Source organism: Engystomops pustulosus, chromosome 11 (genome assembly GCF_040894005.1).
Source record: "Engystomops pustulosus chromosome 11, aEngPut4.maternal, whole genome shotgun sequence".
Taxonomy (NCBI): Eukaryota; Metazoa; Chordata; class Amphibia; order Anura; family Leptodactylidae; genus Engystomops; species Engystomops pustulosus.
The window spans coordinates 82,687,881-82,694,829 of NC_092421.1; the positions used below are offsets into that span (position 1 = coordinate 82,687,881).

Genomic DNA, 6,949 nt, shown 5'->3' on the forward strand with positions numbered 1-6,949 from the left:
GTGACCTGTGACCAGCTCCACCAATCACTGACCACAATGTCTGCCACAACAGAAATGGGGCCCTATCAGTGCAATCGGATTTGGTGTGGGATTGAGGGCCACTAATATCAGAGGAACACGTCAGAGCAGAAGCAAGACTCACCAGAGGATCTGCTAGTGACAGGATGCAGAAGAACTTTCTCAAGCATTTAGTTACAATTCAATATTTTCTAAAAAAAAAAAAATTGTAACTTTATTTAAAATTATGTTTTTTATGGCATGAATAGAACGTCCCCACTGGGATCCGATGTTGTGGGCAATAGACTGTCGTAGCTTGACCAAAGACAAATGTAATATATGCGTGTTGTTCTGCTTTATGTAATACTTTTACATTTTTTTTTTAGTTGGACATCCCCTTTAATTAATAACAACCCCCTCCTGCAAAAAAAAAAAAAAAAAAAAATTAAAATTCTTAAATTATTTTCCAGAAAACATTGTTCCTATCCTTCATCAGATTTGGCAAATAAAAATATGAAAAGGCCCCAAAGTTAAACCATTTTAATTATTTAATGTTTTTGTTAATGTAATTGGGAGGGGAATCTCTTCATTAATCAAATTTTTAAAAAAAATGTATGTAAATCTTTATTGGTTGTCAAATTTTTTTTTTTTTTTAAATCATAAAAACTCGATAGATCCTAAATGCAAAAACATGCAATAATAATAATAATAATAATAAAAAAAAAAAAAACTGCATAAAACAAGGGACATTTTGGGAGCCGTTATTTATTTATTTTTTCGATTGTTGCAAATGTTCCTGTAATTTCCCGTTTGCTTTTCTTCCCGCCGCCCTGTAACCAGCCTTGAGGACTCTGTGGAGCCCGGGCTGGATGAGCTGTCAGTCCTTTGCAGCATAAAGTTTCTTTTGTTGCACTTGGTAGAGTTTGGTTTGGGGCTTCCTCTGAGCAACGTGAGCCCGGCCTTGCTGTGTGTCTTACACTAATACCTTCACTACTGTAAAGAAACAGGGGAACTCGAGAGATCGCCTCCAGACATACATATGATTATTTCACCAAATTTGCATCTTTTTAGCAGTAATGGGGACGGCGCTCACAAATGCTCCCTGTTTCTAAATAGATATTAAGTGGCTGTTTCTAGTTGCTTCCCTCCCAGGGTCTCGGGAGAGCGTCTTTGCAACCCACCCACTCTGCTAGATCTAACCTTGTGCTTAGCCCTCTGGCAGCTGCGCTCAGCTCTTGGCATCTGGCAGAGCCTACAGAAGGGACAGCAATGAGAAAGCTAGCCAAATGATACAGTCCTCACTGGGGAACCGTCATAATGCCTGAGTACATGAGGCCGCCTGCTTCTGCACAATATTACTCCGAAAATAAAGAATATGCCATACCTGTACCAGACAGATTTAAAGGAGTTACCGCGTTCACACCGCAATCCACAGACTCTCTTCTAAACGAGATGTAGCAGAGGGGAATTTGTTGTCTCTTGTGCATATGATCTGTTAGAATGGAATAGGTTTTCCGCATGTAAAAAGTGCCGGATTTAGGATCCAGCTCCGATACATTCAATATAAAATATTTATATAATACAGGCAGTCCTGTACAAGATAGGGTCCATAGGTTTGTTCTTAAATTGAATTTGTATGTAAGTCGAAATTTTATATTTTAGAATTGTAGCTAGAGACAAAAACATTTTTTGCCCCAGTGACAATCGGAGTTTAAAATTTTTTTTGCTGTAATGGGAACAAAGATTATCAATAAAGCTTCATTACAGACACCTTACAGGCGATCACTGCAGTCTGGGGCTATAGTAACATCCAGAGAGGTCACCAGAGGTCACAGTGGGCAGAGAGGTCCGTCTGTAAGTCGGGTGTTCTTAAGTAGGGGACCACCTGTATACAGATATGGAGGGCAAATGAAAAAGTTTTAAATTAAAAAAATAAAAATAGAAGTTAAAAAGAAAATTCAGAACTGATTTGTTAACATTTTTTTATGCCAAATAATATATGAAGCTTTAGATGTCCTCCCCCCTCAGCCCGATCTAATATTAATATATTAGTTACTATGTTCTAGAACAGGGGTCTCAAACTCAATTTACCTGGGGGCCGCTGGAGGTAGATTCTGGGTAAGGCTGGGCCGCATCAAGTTTTCCACACAAAATGCGCTTACAAAATATCATTATTCAGATTCAAATGTCATGGCGTCTCCCAGTGCAAGGAAAGCCCCAAGCTGGGAGACGTGTTTTCTCTATGAACGCGTCCTGTGCACCGAGGGGTCCCAAGCTCCTACCGCACTGAGCCCAGTCAGGGGCTCAGTGCGAAATTTGATAATATGTTCAATGATATCATTTTTAGGACTGTACGACCTTTTGATCACTTTTTATAGATTTTTTTATATTTTTCAAAATGGCAAAAAAGTGCCATTTTCGACTTTGGGCGCTATTTTCCGTAACGGGGTAAAACGCATTGTAAAAAACGTTATTATATTTTGATAGATCGGGCATTTTCGGACGCGTCGATACCTGATGTGTTTATGATTTTTACTGTTTATTTATATTTATGTCAGTTCTAGGGAAAGGGGGGTGATTTGAAATTTAATTTTTTTTTATTCTAATTTTTTTTTTTAAAAACTTTTTTTTATTTTTATTTATACTATTTTTCAGACTCCCTAGGGTTCTTTAACCCTAGGTTGTCTGATCGATCCTACCATATACTGCCATACTACAGTATGGCAGTATAAGGGGATTTTCCTCCTCATTCATTACAATGTGCTATCAGCACATTGTAATGAAGGGGTTAAAACGAAATAGCCTCGGGTCTTCGGAAGACCCGAGGCTACCATGGAGACGGATCGCCGCCCCCGATGACGTCACGGGGAGCGGCGATCCCAGGTAAGATGGCGGCGCCCATGCGCAGCTATCTGTTTGAGGCTGTCGGCAGCTTTGCCGGCAGCCCACGCTGTAAAAACACCCGCGATCGGTGCTAGCACCGATCGCGGGTGTTACCAGTAAGCCTTTGCTGCAATATGCAGCAAAGACTTACCGGCTATGGTAAGGGCTCACCCCTCTCCATGCAGCGCGACCCGACCGCGGTGCTTTTCCAGGTGGGGGCCGCAAAATGTTGTCCCGCGGGCCGCAGTTGGCCCGCGGGCCGCGAGTTTGAGACCCCTGTTCTAGAAGGTGGATTCTCCGGGCAGTGACTTACACCTAGGCGGACATCAGATGTGACGAGAGATACAATTTTTAAGTGTCAGGTCCTACTTTGTAGCAAGTGGCTGCAGCCTGCGTGCCGCCCCTCTTCTTGCTGCAGATGCCGCTGCCTGAGGTGAGAGGTTCAACTTGCCTCATGGCTGGGGCACCCCTGTGTGACCAGTTCTGTTTTGTATACAGAACATAATAACCAATTTCTATCATCTGCTCCCTAATAGAAAATCTCATCAAAATCATCGAAAGATTCAGAAGTCTTCTTCTCCATCATCCTATTCATGCAAAGTCCTGATATTCCACTCTGAAGCCCCCGTTACATGTCACGTAAGGTCTGCCATAAGTTGTAGAATCTAAGACAATCCTATCTGGAGAGTAGCTAGATCGTAATGGACTAGAGGAACTTTGATGATGTTGTAAACTTGTGTCCAATCTTGTGTAGGAGGAGGTTGATCAGAACCCAAGGTGTGAACCCATCTTTTCACCAGCTGTTTTAGGTGCCTTCTAAGGGTGCGCTGCAAGTGATCCCTGGTTTGCTCATTCTCCTTGTGGTAAGAGGAGGTCCAAGTCCAAATAAGTTCCTTTTTTTTTCTTTCTTTTTTTTTTGAACTTTTTTTTTTTTAATTATTATTTTTAATTTTAATTTAATTTTAATTTAATTAAATTTTTCACATATAACCTATCATATCTCCCCATCTTCAAATATGTAAATTACAAATATAAAAAAAAGGCCGCATATGATGTTTTCAAAGCATTATTATTACCTTAACTTCAATTCATTATTTCTACTTAATCAAATGACATCCTGCCTATGTTTCCTAAAAACCAAAGTACATAATTAATAAATACATTGTTAAATTTAATTATAGAGTTCCCATGGATTCTTATCCCGCGAGCCGACCAAAAACCAAGTAAGTTCTCCATGGACCTTCATGACCAGTACATCGTAGAGTGAAAGACAACAGCACCGCCAGGAGAACAACAGAGAACAATCAAGCATCCAGAGAGAGAGAATGCAACTAGAGGAGCTATAGTGCCCTTATGACATCATCAAAGGTCCTTTTATCCACTCTAATTTATTATCTACCCAGAGGGGAATGGCTCTAACATTGATACGGTCACATTGTACCGGACAATTTGCACATATTTGACATTGCAATGTACATGAAAATTGGGAGATTAATTTTTTGAATAAATATTATGAATGGATTGAATTATCCTAAAACGGAATATGAAAATTAGTCCGGTTTCTGACCTTTTTTCTTGCCAAAAAAAAAAAAAGATTTGTACCATAGAATTGTTTTTTAGCTAGACAAAGAGAATTTACCTTGGAGGCCACACTCAGAAACATCACCAGTCGTGAAGTGGTAAGGGCTGATTCTTCTATAGCAGTGGTGGCGAACCTATGGCACGGGTGCCAGAGGTGGCACTCAGAGCCCTTTCTGCTGGCACTCAGGCCATCACCCCAGGTCAGAGTTCACCAAACACTGAATCTTCCTTTAGTCCCAGGCAACTTAAGAAATGCTGCTCTCAGCGCTATTTTAAAGCGAAACTTCTTCGGCTGTTTGGAACTGCGGGAAAAGTTAGACGGTTTTGACAGAACTGCAATATTTTTGGAGGTCCTCCTGCTGGACCCACCATTCATCCTGTACAGAGAGACCCTAGAGAGACGCTACAATGATAGTCTGAATTTGCCTTCCTTCTTTCAACTGTCTTGGTGGCTTCAAGGGGCCCGATACGATTGAAAGATGTGGAGGAACAGGTAGTACAAAATTACTACTTAAAATGCCATGTATCTTCAGTAAATAAGTGAATTTTGGTTGCAGTTTGGGCACTCGGTCTATAAAAGGTTCGCCATCACTGCTCTATAAGGTTTCTGTAGACTTGTTCACATTACCGCTGGGCTTTTTGCTTTTCTAGTCCATTATAGGAATAAAAATATTCACACCGGGGCTGGAATAGAAACCAAAACTATCCCTTGTACCCCAATGACTGTAATCAGACTCATTATATTATTTACCACATTTAGTGGATGAGATTTCCAAAATTTTGGACAGATTTTCCAATGGAGGCTAAAAACAAATCCTACAACGCATGTATGAACCTCCATAAATCCTATTTTTTCAACATTAAGAAATTCCCCAGTCTCGTAACTACCACCAGGATGGCTAATACGGATCCAGCGGTGTCAGGGGGACCCAATGACCATCACTGCTTTGATCACGCAGCACAATTTTGCAATGAGGCCCCACTTTTCATTTTACTCCACTCCTAAGCATTTTTTGGGAATTGTAAAGGTAAACCCAGAGTGCGCCCCTTTAATTGCCCAGAACCTAATGGGCTTCATTGCAACAATAACATTTTCCGATGGTGGGAAATACAGTGGGGGTCATTTATTAAGGGCCCGATTCGCGGTTTCCCGGCGTGTTACCCAAATATTTCCGATTTGCGCCGATTTCCCCTGAATTGCCCCGGGATTTTGGTGCACGCGATCGGATTGTGGCGTATCGGTGTCGGCATGCACGCGATGGAAATCGGGGGGCGTGGCCGAACGAAAACCTGACGGATTCGGAAAAACCGCCGCATTTAAAAAAAAAAAAAAACCTGTCGCGGAGCTTGCACTTACCTTTACTCAGCCCGGCTCGGTGTATTCCATCGCGTTCCGATGCTTTTCAGCGCAGCATCGCCACCTGGTGGACGGCGGAGGAACTACCTTAATGAATCCTGGCCAGACCCGAATCCACCGCAGAGAACGCGCCGCTGGATCGCGAATGGACCGGGTAAGTAAATCTGCCCCAATGTATCTCTTGGAATTCTCAATATTTATTTGTTATTTATTTTTTTTATCAATATTTGTAAAAATAGAAAATCCACAATTCTTCTCTGTAACTGACACAATAAAATGTACAATTTCCATTTCTTTCAGGGATTTTCTGCTCAACGGCAAAAACTTCTGATTTTAATTAAAGAGAAGGCAAAGTTTCGTTCTGCCGTTCAGTGACCCATCTCCCCTCTTTTCCTGATGTGTAGAGACAGAGGGACGGAGTTTTCTTCCCATTTGTTGTTTTTGTAATTGAAGAACCTTCTACACAATTTCTCTAGAAGACGGAAAAAAAAAATCCCTAAACTTATAAACACCCCCCTAACACCATGTAACATTAACCCCTCAATGTCTCTGCCTTTTCTTACAGTGAGAGTCATTTATAGCTGTCGTTTATTCCTCCATTATGATACGACTGACCCGGCAGCTCGGTGCAGCGCTGCATTATCTGTGTGCGCTATATAAATAAAGGAATTACTATATATTATTATTATATTCAGATTTTTCTCTTTGTTTTAGATTTGAAATCTCTGTTGATTTTTGTGCAGCAATTACCGTCCTCAGTATACAAGTGACTAGTAACAGGATTCAGCTATATGGCTATCTAGGAGTAACTTTTTACCCGCATAGTAACCCAAACGTGTGTGATCCTTCTCTTACATGGAACCTGTCACTTTGGAGAAGCAGGTCAAAATGCAGGCAGCATGTTATAGAGCAGGAGGAGCTGAGCAGATTGTACACAGTGTCCTATCTGCAGGCAGTATGTTATAGAGCAGGAGGAGCTGAGCAGATTGTACATAGTGTCCTATCTGCAGGCAGCATGTTATAGAGCAGGAGGAGCTGAGCAGATGGTACATAGTGTCCTATATGCAGGCAGCATGTTATAGAGCAGGAGGAGCTGAGCAGATTGTACATAGTGTCCTATCTGTAGGCAGC

General features: G+C 41.4%; 1 long non-coding RNA gene across 1 annotated transcript; it reads right to left on the minus strand.

Moving 5' to 3' along the window:
• Positions 1-775: 775 nt before the first annotated feature.
• LOC140106657 (uncharacterized) lies at positions 776-4,176 on the minus strand. Its single transcript, XR_011850831.1, has 3 exons — positions 4,042-4,176; positions 1,382-1,489; positions 776-990 (listed from the first exon to the last, which is right to left on the minus strand). It is a non-coding gene; the product is annotated as an uncharacterized lncRNA (long non-coding RNA).
• Positions 4,177-6,949: the final 2,773 nt, after the last annotated feature.